This window comes from Schistocerca gregaria, chromosome 2 (genome assembly GCF_023897955.1).
Source record: "Schistocerca gregaria isolate iqSchGreg1 chromosome 2, iqSchGreg1.2, whole genome shotgun sequence".
Classification (NCBI taxonomy): Eukaryota; Metazoa; Arthropoda; class Insecta; order Orthoptera; family Acrididae; genus Schistocerca; species Schistocerca gregaria.
The window spans coordinates 693,053,760-693,068,548 of record NC_064921.1 but is presented as its reverse complement, the minus strand read 5'-3'; the positions used below and the strand labels follow the sequence as shown (position 1 = coordinate 693,068,548).

The following is a 14,789-nucleotide window of genomic DNA, read 5'->3' as shown; positions in this document are numbered from 1 at the left end:
TTATTGGGTCTTTATTTGTAAAATCAACAAATAAAAAAATACATTTGAACCAACATGCTATAGAATTTTGCCGCTTGTCTTTTTATTCTATACATTAGAGTAAGGTAAAATCCAAAATTAAAGATTTTTTTTTTCGAACTTCATTTCTTGAATTATTAATTTCCTTTTTCAAAATTGTGTGATTTCTGTCATGTTTTGAATCCTTAAAATGGTCATATCTCAAGAACTATTGGATCTACTGAGCAGAAATTTATGTTTTTTTCCACAATTTCTCGTAAGCTTTAAAAACATTTGCTACTTCAGCACCCTCACCAAAAGTATACATTTTCCCAAATCAACTGATGAAATTTTAAAATTGGAAACATTTTAAAGCTAAAAAATTGCACATCAGTCATGCTTTATTTGTTAACGTTTGTGCCTAATTTCACAATGAAATAAATTTTGTTTGACCGCAATTTTCATTGTCAGCTGTGTCAAAACTGCACAAATTTTGCAGGCCAATTCATAAAACTAAAGTTAAAATGTAATTATTGCTTACTAATTATGCACACTTTGGTTTATCATATTAAAAATGTAGTAAACCATGCCAAATAACAATTTAACATAAATAATGTAATGGATCTTATGTCATTTTCATTTATATATGAGTTTATGTTTATAGAACAATGGAAAATATATATTACCAGTATATGATTAAACAAAAACATTCATATCTATTGATGCAGTAGAGATGAATTGTTGAGATAAAATTAGCAGAGCACTGGAGTGGGAAAGGGGAACAGGTTACTGCACACACATACAACTAATTAAGCACAAGGTGGTGACAAGGTGGAAGAAAAGCAATGGTGTCATGATTTAAATGCTCAATCATACAATGAAGCACTGAGAGAAACATGTTGGAATATGATACATACCAAGCACTGTCACTGTGATTGTCATATAATGTTTTACTGAATGATTAAACAGTGGCGAGTTCAGGATGGAATGTCAAAAATGTACGGAAAAGGTGAGAGTGCTACTTACTTTAAGGATGACACATTAAGTTGCAGACAGGCACAATTAAAAGAGACTAACACTTCAGCCACAGCCTTTATCACAAAAAGGAACACACACACACAAGACACAGGAGCACACCTCATGCAAACATGACAGCCATTTCCAGATGCTTGGACCAGAATGCCTTCTAGTCCAAGCTGCCAGAGATGGTGGTCATGTGTGCATGAGGTGTACTTGCTTGTTTAAATGAATGTGTGTGTGTGTGTGTGTGTGTGTGTGTGTGTGTGTGTGTGTGTGTGTGTGTGTGTGTGTTTCACTTGAAGGATGGGATCAAACGTGAAGGTGTCAGCATCTTTCAATTGTGCCTGTCTGCAACTTAATGTCATCTTTACTGCATGTAGCATTCTATCTTTTTCTTACATTACTGGGCAATCACGCATTTCAGATTATGACACCATCACACTTCTGCCACATTGTCACTTGAGGATATTCATATAGAATGTCTTAATAAATTACGGTTTTCTTATCATTCATGTTCATCTGCTATGCCTGCATGACACATTTCAAATATGAACTCTCTTCCAATTATCTGACTAGGTTAAAGAAAAATATTTCAACAGTCACAAATGATGAACAAGCAGCAGAAATAAGGAAGCTCAGCAGAACAATTCTGCGAGGCTGTAGCAGTAACAGAGGCTTGTAAGCATAATGTATTTATTCCTATAAGCAAAGTTAAGCCAATGGTGTTTCTCATTATAAGGACTTTGATACTCATAAAATTCAAGTAGGTCCTGATGCAGATGAAATGCTTTTGAACAGATATAGGATTTGTTGATTGTGCTTATGACAACAAATGGTGGATGACTTCTGTGCTATCAAGAGATGTGAAAGAAATAGTAAACCTTGTATTTATGCAGGTTTGTGAACAAGCTAGTCCTTTTTCATACCCAAGAATTATAGATAAATGGACTGTTCCAGGAAAAAATCATACTTTTTAAACTAAGCCCCAGTACTGCCACTGGAAGAACACATGAACTATCAGCTGAAGAGATGTGAAAGGCCTATCACATTCTATTGGGAAAAAATGTGTTTTTATATCAGTAATATGTCATTATTAATTGAGAGGACAAGACTATGTCGTGTAAAAGACGACTGCAATAAATTAGACAATCTTAGTTTGTAATAAGATTGTGATTGGATGACCATAAAGTTTTTCTTGCTGAAGAACACTAGAAAATTTCACATTGCAGAGCATTTAAACAATAACATTCAGTAACAGCAACACCAATGTACAATTGATAATATTAATGTATGTGTAAAATAAAGATATTCATGTGCTTCATACAGCATCTGTTGTTATGGTCTGTGTTCAAATTGTTTCCACTGTTAAAAATGGGGAAAGTAAAATCTGAATGCAAATATAAATCTAATAATGTAATAAATTGTCACCAAATAAAATATGATAATGACTTGACGACTTTTTCATTTTTGAGATTTAAGTTTTCCCTTGAAACTTGGTTATAAGTTTAAAGTCATGCAGACTGCACCCAGTATCCTGTGTTTACCAGTACAATAAAATTTATTTTAATATGTTCCCACTATTATATCATTTTGTCAAAAAAATACTTGAATTAGAAATTTTAAAAATTAAAAACACGTTTTGTTTGGAAAAATTCAGCACTTTGGAGAATATTATCAATTACTGCATATTTTTAAAACTTACAAGAATTGTATTAATTTTAAGTCTATTTATGACACACAGCATTTTTTTTTTTTTAAATGGTCACTGTAAGGTTTCAAAACTTGACAAAAGAATCACACAATTTTCGAAACTTTAAAAATTAAGAACTCAGAAATGAAAGGGACAAGAAATTTTAATTTAGAATTTTTCATGTAGATAACAATGAATATCAGTGTTCAAAAAATTATCAAAATCTGAGAAGTCAAGACCATTGACAGATTTCACATGGGATGGCAACTGTGTAAATACCAACAAAATGCATCAGGCCAAATACATCATTACAATTTATGGAAAAAAACTAGAAAATAGTAAAATATGGAAAGAACTGTAACAGTTCATTTTGAAATTGAACATAGCACATTTCTGAATATGACATATGGTAATGCAGACACAAAGCCACCAGTGACAGGTAGCATCTTGGTTCTGCATATTGCACAGGTATACAAGTGTGGTAACTGCTGCAGTTATAACAAATTCAGGAACAATCAGATACATTATTGCTGAAATTTGATTTTTAAGGAAGTGTTTGTCTGAATTTAAAAAAAAAAAAGGTCTGTTGATTTACGAAACAAATTGTGGACTGTCACTCCTGAAAGAGATCAATATCAGATAAGGATAGCTTGCTCTTGTTTGAGGTGGCAAAGAGAGATCAGATACACACCAATGATTTGTTTGTAATGACTGCACATGAGAATGCTGGCATACAGGTGATACTGCCAAAAGCCATGAATTAGGATGCAGACAACCGGGAGCTGCGAAACCTATACCCATAAAATAACATTTGTGTCATACCAAAAAAAGAGAAGATGTGTTTAGTCAGGAAACAAAACTTTTCAATACTGGAATTACTGTCAAGGAAGAACTCACACTTGAAAGATTAAAATTGTTAACCATCACCATCTTGCAATGTGGTTTGAAAATTTATGGACTCATAGTGGTAGAATCATAGAAGAGGGCCATAAATTAGTAATAAACATCCCTCACCTCAAACACATGAAATGAAATCCTGCAAATAAAGAAGAATTGCACTACGGTTTTTGTTCACTGTATATTTGTGTCTTTCTTTTACTATTATATTTCCATATATTATTATTCTGTAAGTATTAGTTGTGTATGTACAAGGTACTCCACCAATATGAGCAGACTCTTACTTAAGACGGTCCAACTGAATTCTGGAGACTTTAAATCAGTAGAACATGGGGGGGAAGAGGGGTGGCATTCTCCTTTAGGGGTGATTCAATCGCCAAGAGATTTACTCGAGAAATGAGTTGTTTCATTAGAGCCCTCTGTGCTAAGACACAATACGACTTATCACACTCCAATTTTCTGACAGTGCAATGTGTTTTCACAAAAAGCAGGTGCCTTTCTGATTGACAAAGTTCTTGTGTTTAAACTATTCATGTATCCATTGACAGAAACCACTCCTATTCAGTGACAGACACGTGGTCCAGTTCTGTAGTGCCACGAATATCAACAAATGACTAAAACCAACATGTTAAACACTCTTCTTTTCTGTTCCTGCACACTATGAACATGATATGCATGAAGCTTTAACTTCTGCTTCATTTTTAAAGCCCTGTTGTATGAAATTAAGAAACTGAAAAATTGGTCAAACATTTTGAAGTTGAACACAGCAACACATCCCTCACCTCAGCCAGTTTAGCAACTATCAAAACAATCAGTCTTCCAGTTCTCTTCTCACATGTAACTGATCCACAATCCTTGAAATGGATGATTTATCTCATTTTTGAAACTTCCTGGCAGATTAAAACTGTGTGCCCGACCGAGACTCGAGCTCGGGACCTTTGCCTTTTGCGGGCAAGTGCTCTACCATCTGAGCTACCGAAGCACGATTCACGCCCGGTACTCACAGCTTTACTTCTGCCAGTATCCGTCTCCTACCTTCCAAACTTTACAGAAGCTCTCCTGCGAACCTTGCAGAACTAGCATTCCTGAAAGAAATTATATTGCGGAGACATGGCTTAGCCACAGCCTGGAGGGTGTTTCCAGAATGAGATTTTCACTCTGCAGCGGAGTGTGCGCTGATATGAAACTTCCTGGCAGATTAAAACTGTGTGCCCGACCGAGACTCGAACTCGTGACCTTTGCCTTTCGCGGGCACGTGCTCTACCATCTGAGCTACTGAAGCACGACTCACGCCCAGTACTCACAGCTTTATTTCTGCCAGTAAAGCTGTGAGTACCGGGCGTAAGTCGTGCTTAGGTAACTCAGATGGTAGAGCACTTGCCCGCGAAAGGCAAAGGTCCAGAGTTCGAGACTCGGTTGGGCACACAGTTTTAATCTGCCAGGAAGTTTCACATCAGCGCACACTCCGCTGCAGAGTGAAAATCTCATTCTATCTCATTTTTACTTAAATGCACTGTGGCATTTGGATATTTCCTATGAACTGTGTCTGCAATACAAGCATACTGAGGACTGGCAAAATATGGTTCGAAAAGGAAAACTCATTGCTTTTGGGAAAATGATGTATTTATCAATGAATGAACTGTGCAATAATACAGAAATCATGTAACCTGTATCAGTTACATCGGTATTTTCGTTTGTTGTTGGTAATACCTGTGGTGCTATCTTACCATGGCCGACTGAACAAATGCAATCCAATGTAATTCCTATTTAGAGACACATTATTTTCATGTGCACAACTTCTTGATTGCATTATATATTCATAGGTCAGTATAATTAGAACTCACCTATACATAGTGAATCAAAAAGGCCTTTACAACTTTGGAATGATATAGACATTTATTGATATAACTTACAGAATCAGTACATGTGTCATTTTGTAGCAAACAACCTCAAGTTTCACAAGAAAGTGTTAAGTCTCATTTCGTTTTGATGCAACTACCATCTGTGTTGCAGCATACATCCCACCGGTAATCATTTTCTCCCCACACTTGTTGCAGCAAATTGGGCGTAACTTGTACAACAGCAGTGTAGATTCGATTTGTAAATTGTTGGCCTGATTGGAGGTTCTTTAGTGTTTTCAGTGCGAAATTTACACTGAGTAGTTGTTGCAGAGTTCGTTTCATGAAATCAAAAGTGAGCATGCTCCGTAACAGTGAAAGCAGCCATTTCATCTGTGCACTGCACTGGTGCTCCTGGTGGTAGAATGGGGTGCTGAAGCACTTTGTGAATCAAATTTGAAGTTGTTTGCTTCAAAATGACACATCTACCGATTCTGCACGTTATCTTAAGATATTTCTATAGCATTCCATATATGTAAAGTCCTTTTTGACTCACCCTGTATTCCCAACAATCTCCCTGGTCTGTCCCTTAACTCTATAATTTCTGTTTTCCTCACTACTGTTGTCTCCTCTATTAATTATGTTTTATTATAAACAAGATCTAAATGGATTAACTTATCCCAATCGAATTTATACTTTTATTTGGTTTACCTCTGCTGGCAGGAATGCAGAACACCAGTGTCACTTCTCTCTGAAACCTTTAATCAGAGCCACTTTTTAATTACTGTTTAAGACTGATAGGAGCACTCAGTGGCATCTATTATATCATGTTTTTGACAAATACTTCTTTCCTGTAATTTCTTTCAGCCAGTCCATCATTTGCTGGAACCTGTGCAGAACTGTTTTATGTTCATGGAAAGCTACATTTGGAGGACAGCTCTGTGTGGGTGTGAAACATGAACAACTTAGAAAATGGAAATTAAGCAGTTAGAAACCTTTGAAATGTATCAGTACAAGAGGCTACTGATGATCAAGTGGACTGTCACCCAGCATCCCATCCATCATTTAGAACATATTAATTGGAGAGATAAAATGGTTGGGCACATATTAGAAGATAAATAATTTCTGAAAACTGTAATTGAAAGGATGGTGGAAGGAAAGAATAACATAGCACGCATAGATAAGAGTATACATGGTGGACTGTCAGTGCTCTAGGATGCAGCAGCTATGCTCAAATGAAAAGAACATCTAGCAAGGTTTTACACACTGTAACATGAACACAATCTGATCACAAGAATCCGGACACCCCTATACAATGCAGAATTCACTGCTAGATGTCACAAGAGGCCCATTTACCAGTATTATGAAAGGTGGAAGTATTGTGTTGTCAGCAGAGCAGCAGTAATAGTGGAATGGATCGGTCACAAGACTTTGGTCGCTTCGAACATGGACTAGTCATCAGATGCTGTGTGACCATCAAAGACATTTCAACCCTTCTAAGGCTGCCAAAGTCGGCTGTTGGTGATGTGATTGTAAAGCGGAAATACAAAGAAACTGCAACAGCAACAACCAAGAACAGGCAGACCTAATGTACTATCCAACAGGGAGCTTAGTGCATTAAGGAAGGTGGTTGTAAAAAATCACATGAAATTAGTGGAAGGAATCACTTGTGAGTTATAAAGTGCTATCAGCAGTCCAGGTAGCACAATGACTAAGCATAGGGAAGACATGCAGTTTTATGATATGGAGGCATTTATTACAGTTCAGTTGTGATTGGCTTATTGCACTTTGGGGAACAATTAATACAGAATGATATGAACACTTTTTATAGCATTGTGTACTGAGTACAGTAGAGGAAGAGTTCAGAGATGATGATTGTTAGTACTTCACTGATCCCTTGAAATATGCAGAAGTAAAACCATTGTTTAGAAAAGGTTCAAAAGATGATATGGGAAATTATCGCCCCATTTCTATACTTCAATTCATATCAAAAATATTCGAAAAAATTGCTGCCTTAAAGATATAAAGCATCATCACAGAGTATGATATCATTTTAAATAACCAATTTGGCTTCCAACAAGGTAAAAACAATGTAAATGCGATAAATGAGTTCATGAAAAAATTAGTTTATCGTCTGATAGGAAAGCTAAGGTTGCAGGAATATTCTGTGATCTTACAAAAGCATTCGACTCTGTAAATCAATACTCAATAGGTATGGAATTGGGATACTGCTTTGAATGGTTTGAATCATATCTCACGGAGAGGGAACAAAGGGCAATAATCACATAAAATGGAGCAGATTACTGCTCAGAGTGGAAAACTGTGTCACAAGGAGTTCCTCTAGGTACAATCCAGAAACCAATTTTATTAATGTTCTATGTAAATGTACTGCCTCTCAATATAAATACTAATACTGGTTGGTTTGTGGGGGTTAAAGGGACCAGACTACTTAGGTCATCGGTCCCTTGTTCCACGACCATAATAATACACGAAGAAAAGTCCAACAAGCAATAAATACATAACGGAGACGACAAGGGACGACACAGTACAAGAAAGACATAGACGAAGACCAGAGAAAAGAGATTGAAAGATACACAGAGTGCGACGGTCATTGGCCGACCATGAAAATAAAACTGGAAAGGCCAACAACCAAGGGACACATTAAAACACCACAAACTAAAACCCCAGGCCAAAAGCCACAGTCGACACTAAAAAAAAAATAAAAAGGGACTCTCATATTGAATGATAAAAACCCCCTGCTCGAATAAAACGGAGAACTAAGTCAGCCATAGTAGAGTCATCGGTTAAAAGAGCAGGGAGTGTATCAGGCAGTGCGAACGTCTGCCTGAGGGCAGTTAAAAGTGGGCAGTCTAGTAAGACGTGTACCACGGTCAGGGCCAATCCGCAGCGACAGAGAGGCGGGTCGTCACGGCACAAGAGATACGCGTGCGTGAGCCGGGTATGTCCTATGCGGAGCCGGCAGAGGACGACAGCGTCCTTGCGAGACCCCCGCATGGAGGAGCGCCACACACTGGTTGTCTCCTTGACTGCCCGAAGTTTGTTGGGAGAGGGCAGGGTGCGCCACTCATCACGCCAAGCAGCAAGGACCTTCTGCCGCAATACGGATCGGACGTCACTCTCTAAAAGACCGATCTCCATGGCCGGGGAACTGACCGCCTGTTTCGCCAGTTCGTCAACCCGCTCGTTACCCGGGATGCCGACGTGACCCGGGGACCAAACAAAGGTGACAGAGCGGCCGCAACGGACGAGAGTATGGAGAGACTCCTGGATGGCCATCACCAGACGGGAACGAGGGAAACACTGGTCAAGAGCTCGTAAACCGCTCAGGGAGTCACTACAGATGACAAAGGACTCACCTGAGCGGGAGCGGAGAAACTCTAGGGCACGATAGATGGCAACCAACTCGGCAGTGTATACACTGGAGCCAGCTGCCAATGACCGTTGCTCACAATAATCCCGTAGAGTGAGAGCGTAACCAGTGTGACCAGAGACCACCGAACCGTCGGTGTAGGCCACCGCCGCGTTCGGAAACTCGGCCAGGATGGAAAGAAAGCGGCGGCGGAGGGCCTCCGGAGGCACTGAGACCTTCGGACCCTGTGCCAAGTCGAGCCGAAGGCACGGTCGGGGCACACTCCACGGGGGCAGACGGAGATTGGCCCGGAAAACAGGCGGCAGAGGAAAAAAGTCAAGGCCACGGAGAAGGTCCTGGAGGCGAACCGCAATGGGACACCCTGACCGGGGCCGCCTGTCTGGAACATGGACGATCGAGCGCGGGAACAGGAGACGGTAGTTTGGATGCCCTGGCATGCTATAAACGTGCGCGGCATAGGCGGCCAGAAGGCGGTCACGCCGGAACCGCAACGGAGGGACACCAGCCTCCACAAGTATGCTGTCGACGGGGCTTGTCCGGAACGCTCCCGTGGCGAGGCGGATCCCGCAGTGGTGTATGGGATCCAGCAATCACAATGCTGAAGGCGAGGCAGAACCGTACGCCACACACCCATAATCAAGGCGGGACTGGATCAGCGCTTGATATAGGTGGAGGAGGGTGGACCGGTCGGCACCCCACCTGGTGTGGCTTAAGCAACGGAGAGCGTTTAAGTGCCGCCAGCATGTTTGCTTCAGCTGCCTAATATGGGGCAGCCAAGTCAACCGGGTATCGAATACCAGTCCCAAGAACCGATGCGTCGCGACCACAGCAAGAGGTTCACCGTCAAGGTAAAGGCGCGGCTCAGGGTGAACCGTGCGACACTGGCAGAAATGCATAACGCAGGTCTTCGCGGCCGAAAACTGGAAGCCGTGCGCTACAGCCCATGACTGCGCCTTGCGGATGGCACCTTGCAGCTGCCGTTCAGCAGCGGCGATGCCACTGGAGCTGTAATATAGGCAGAAGTCGTCCGCATATAAAGAAGCCGCGACGGACGACCCCACCGCCTCAACGAGCCCATTGATGGCAATTAAAAACAGGGACACACTGAGGACAGACCCCTGTGGGACCCCGTTCTCCTGGACCCGGGAGGAACTATGCGACGCAGCCACTTGCACGCGGAAGGAACGATACGAAAGAAAATTCTGAATAAAAATCGGGAGCGGGCCCCTAAGGCCCCACCCATGAAGTGTGGCCAGGATGTGATGGCGCCAAGTCGTATCGTATGCCTTCCGCATGTCGAAGAAGACGGCAACCAGATGTTGGCGGCGCGCAAAGGCTGTACGGATGGCAGACTCCAGGGAGACCAGATTATCGACGGCAGAGCGGCCTTTACGGAACCCACCCTGAGACGGAGCCAGAAGGCCCCGAGACTCGAGGAGCCAACTCAACCTCCGGCTCACCATACGTTCCAGCAACTTGCAAGGAACGTTGGTGAGGCTTATGGGGCGATAGCTGTCCACCTCCAGCGGGTTCTTGCCAGGTTTCAATACGGGGAGGACTATGCTTTCCCGCCATTGAGACGGGAAAACACCCTCGACCCAGACGCGATTGAAAAGATCTAGGAGGCGTCGCTGGCAAGGCACTGAGAGGTGTTTCAGCATCTGGCTGTGAATGCGGTCTGGTCCAGGAGCCGTATCAGGGCAATCAGAAAGTGCGCTCTGGAATTCCCATTCGCTGAAAGGAGCATTGTACGACTCCGCGTGGCGCGTGTGAAAGGAAAGCCTCCGACTTTCCAACCGCTCTTTCCGGGAGCGGAAGGCCAACGGGTAGTTCGTTGACGCGGAACACTGAGCAAAATGCTCTGCTAACCGGTCCGCAATCGTGTCGGAGTCGGTGCACACTGCTCCATTCAGCGAAAGCCCAGGGACAGAGACAGGTGGCCGATAGCCTTGGAGTCGCCGAATCTTGGCCCAAACCTGCGATGCAGAGGTACGGACGCCAATGGTGGAAACATAACGTTCCCAGCACTCCTGCTTCCGTTGGCGAATAAGGCGTCGGGCTCGGGCGCGGAACTGTTTAAAAGCAATGAGGGTCTCCAACGACGGGTGCCGCTTATGGCGCTGAAGAGCCCGCCGGCGATCTCGAATCGCCTCTGCGATCTCGGGCGACCACCACGGCACAGTCCTCCGCCGAGGTGACCCGGATGGACAGGGAATCGCAGATGCCGCCGCAGAAACGATGCTGGTGGTGACCGACTGAACCACCGCATCAATCGGATCAGTGGAAGGAGGTGCGATCACTGCGACAGATGTAAATAAGTCCCAATCAGCCTTATTCAGAGCCCATCTGGAGGGGCGTTCAGAAGAGTGACGCTGTGGCAGTGACAGAAAGATGGGGAAATGGTCACTACCACATAAGTCGTCATGGACCCTCCAGTGGATGGATGGTGAAAGTCCGGGGCTGCAAATAGAAAGGTCAATGGCCGAAAACGAGCCATGGACTGCACTAAAGTGGGTCGCCTCTCCCGTGTTTAAAAGGCAGAGGTCAAGCTGTGACAGAAGAGTCTCGACATCTCTGCCCCGGCCAGTAATCGCGGCGCTACCCCACAAGGGGTTATGGGCGTTAAAGTCGCCCAGCAACACAAAGGGAGGCGGCAGTTGTCCTATCAATGCAGCCAACACATGACGAGAGACATCACCATCCGGCGGAAGGTACAAACTGCAGACAGTAATAGGCTGAGGCGTCCACATCCTTACAGCGACAGCCTCTAAGGGTGTATGAAGAGGCACACACTCGCTGTAGATAGAGTTAAGGACGTAGACGCAGACTCCACCAGACACCCTCTCATAAGCTGCCCGGTTCTTATAATAACCCCGATACCCTCGTAGGGCAGGGGTCCGCATTGCCGGAAACCACGTTTCCTGGAGGGCAATGAAGAAGAAAGGGTGACTGCTGACGAGTTGGCGGAGCTCAGCAAGGTGGTGGAAAAAACCGCTGCAGTTCCACTGGAGAATCACTTTGTCCATGGGCGAAATAGGCGTGAAGGGACCGAGGAGGCGGATCACGTCACTGGGTCACCTGCTGTCACCGATCGAGGACCAGTACAATCGGCGTCCTTGGCGTCTGAGGGTATGGCGAGATCCAGGTCCTCAGCGGACGCCAGGATCTCCACCTCATCCTCAGACGCAGAGCCTGTATGGAGCGGTGGGGTGGATGCCACCGCGCGTTCCTTGGCCTTAGAGGCCTTCTTCTTCTTCGTCTTCTCTCTCGGCTCCTTGGGCTTTACTGGCTGGGAGGGCTCCACCGAGTCAGTCTCCGGGACGGAGGAGGAGCGGGAAGCCCTGCGACCAGCCGCTGGCCTGCTTTTCAGCCATTGGCTGACGTCACCCTTCCCAGAGGTGGAAACCTGGGAAGGGAGGGACCCGAGGGATCCCTTGCGAGAGAGAGTCGCCGAAGAAGTCGGACGCTTCTCCGGCTTAGAGTTGGGGACTCGTGTCCCCGATGGTTGGGGGGTCGTTGCTCCTGAGGTAGGTGGTGCAGGAGCAACAGATGGGGAAGTGCCCCCCACCATCAAGGGGGCAGGTGTAGTATTCCGGCTCAGAGTGTTCAGTGGAATCGGTGCAGCAGATGACAAAACTACTGTTTTGGCAGCGGTGGCATAGGAGCTGGTCAGAGCCACAGGATGTAGCCTCTCGTATTTCCGCTTAGCCTCAGTATAGGTCATGCGGTCCAGGGCCTTATATTCCATGATCCTTCGTTCTTTCAGTAGAACCTTGCAGTCTGGCGAGCAAGGGGAATGGTGTTCGCCGCAGTTCACACAGATGGGAGGCGGCGCACATGCAGTATTAGGATGTGAAGGGCGTCCACAATCTCTGCATGTCATGCTGGAAGTACACCGAGATGACATGTGGCCGAACTTCCAGCATTTGAAACACCTCATCGGGGGAGGGATATAGGGCTTCACATCACATCGGTAGACCATCACCTTCACCTTTTCGGGTAGGACGTCACCCTCGAAGGCCAAGATGAAGGCACCGGTGGCTACCTGATTATCCCTCGGACCCCGATGGACGCGCCGGACGAAGTGAACACCCCACCGTTCTAAATTGGCGCGTAGCTCGTCGTCTGACTGCAAGAGTAGGTCCCTATGGAATATAATGCCCTGGACCATGTTGAGACTCTTATGGGGTGTGATCGTGACGGAAACATCCCCCAACTTGTCACAAGCGAGTAACCGCCGTGACTGTGCAGAGGATGCCGTTTTGATCAATACTGCCCCAGAGCGCATTTTGGACAAGCCCTCCACCTCCCCAAACTTGTCCTCCAAGTGCTCGACAAAAAACTGAGGCTTGGTCGTCATAAACGATTCCCCATCGACTCGTGTACAGACTAAATAGCGAGGTGAATAAGGTTCGCTGCCAACCGTAGCCTTTCGTTCCTCCCATGGTGTGGCCAGGGAGGGGAACGAGTGTGGATCATATGCCTGAGCGTTGTATTGAGGCCGAGAACGCTTAGAGACTGCTGGCGGCTGGCCGCCAGCAAGAGATGATGTACCACACTTCATCGCGAGTCATCCGCCCTGATGCCACCTACTCCGACCAAGGGCCCTCCCCACGGGCGCCACCCAGCCTCAGCAACGACCACCTGGCGGGATGGCCATTGCCGGGAGTCCCGATGCCCCAAGGAGACAGGCATCTACTCCTTGGCATACGCGGGGAGTTAACGGCGCAGGCATCAGTAGAGCGATCCCTGTGTTGTCAGGGGGCTACAACCGACAGGGTACATGGCGGCCCCACCACAACGGACTGGCTACCGTGCTGGATTTCAGGTGAAATGTAGCCCATGATCGTCATTGGCGCATAAAGCGACACAGCAGAGCAGACTGCAAAAACCGCACCCAAGAACAAAGCCACGCCCTAGAGATGGTGAGTGGGCGGGACAGCTATGCGACGACGACCAACCAAGCTAGAGATGGTAATGAGCGATGGACACATTGCACCTTGTAAGGCGCCCTTCCCCAGTCAGCTCGCTCTTCGGAAGAATTTAGAAGATGGAGGTCAAACCCGGTAGGGGACCATCACATAAGGCCGAAACGTTTGAGACTCCTTTTAGTCGCCTCTTACGACAGGCAGGAATACCGTGGGCCTATTCTTACCCCCGAACCCACAGGGGGGAATACTAATACTCATCTAACTTGTTTGCAGATGATACTTCTGCCCTAATTGAAAATGAAAATTCTGACAATATACCACAGCGTGTCAAGAATACGTTAAATAACTCAGAAATGTGATTTAATCTAAATGACTCAAGTCTAAACATATCAAAAACCCACATGATGAGTACAGTCAAAAAACTGAAGAAATCTGTATCACTCACAATAATCAAAAAATGGAAGAACTTAACACAGTCAGGTTCCTAGGAATAAACTTAAGACAGAACTCCGAGTTGGAATTCAAATATAAAATATCTATCAAATATGTTAAACAGCCTTGCATTTGCAACGGAAATTTTAGATAGTGCCACTCATATGGACTCCAGGAATCTACTTTGAATCTGTTTCAGATATGGCATAATTTTTGGGAAAACCCGGGAAACATATACACAAATTTTAAAGTGACAAAAAAGAATAATTTGTAACATGTGCACAACATAGCCGTGGGCATCATTCAACCATTATTTAAAGACCTAAAAATATAACTGTCCCCTCCTTATACACCTTTGAGGTGATTCTTTTCCTACGCAGCAGAGCTGATTTAAAAAAAAAAAAAAAACTGAACACTCGTACAACACAAGACATAAAGAAAACTATTTTCACCTCACATTTCTTAAAATTGTTTGCTCAGGCTCCTCAGTATATAGACACAACACAACAGAATAAAGGGGTGTGATATAATGAACATGAAGCTAAATGTTTTAAAAAGCAAGTTGCACGATTTTCTAATTGAAAGACCTACTA

General features: G+C 44.5%; 1 protein-coding gene across 2 annotated transcripts in view; it reads right to left on the bottom strand.

Annotated features, from left to right (window-relative positions):
• Nucleotides 1–14,789, bottom strand: part of LOC126334778 (threonine aspartase 1) — a 61,948-nt gene that overhangs the window by 33,047 nt on the left and 14,112 nt on the right. The window lies entirely within an intron of this gene.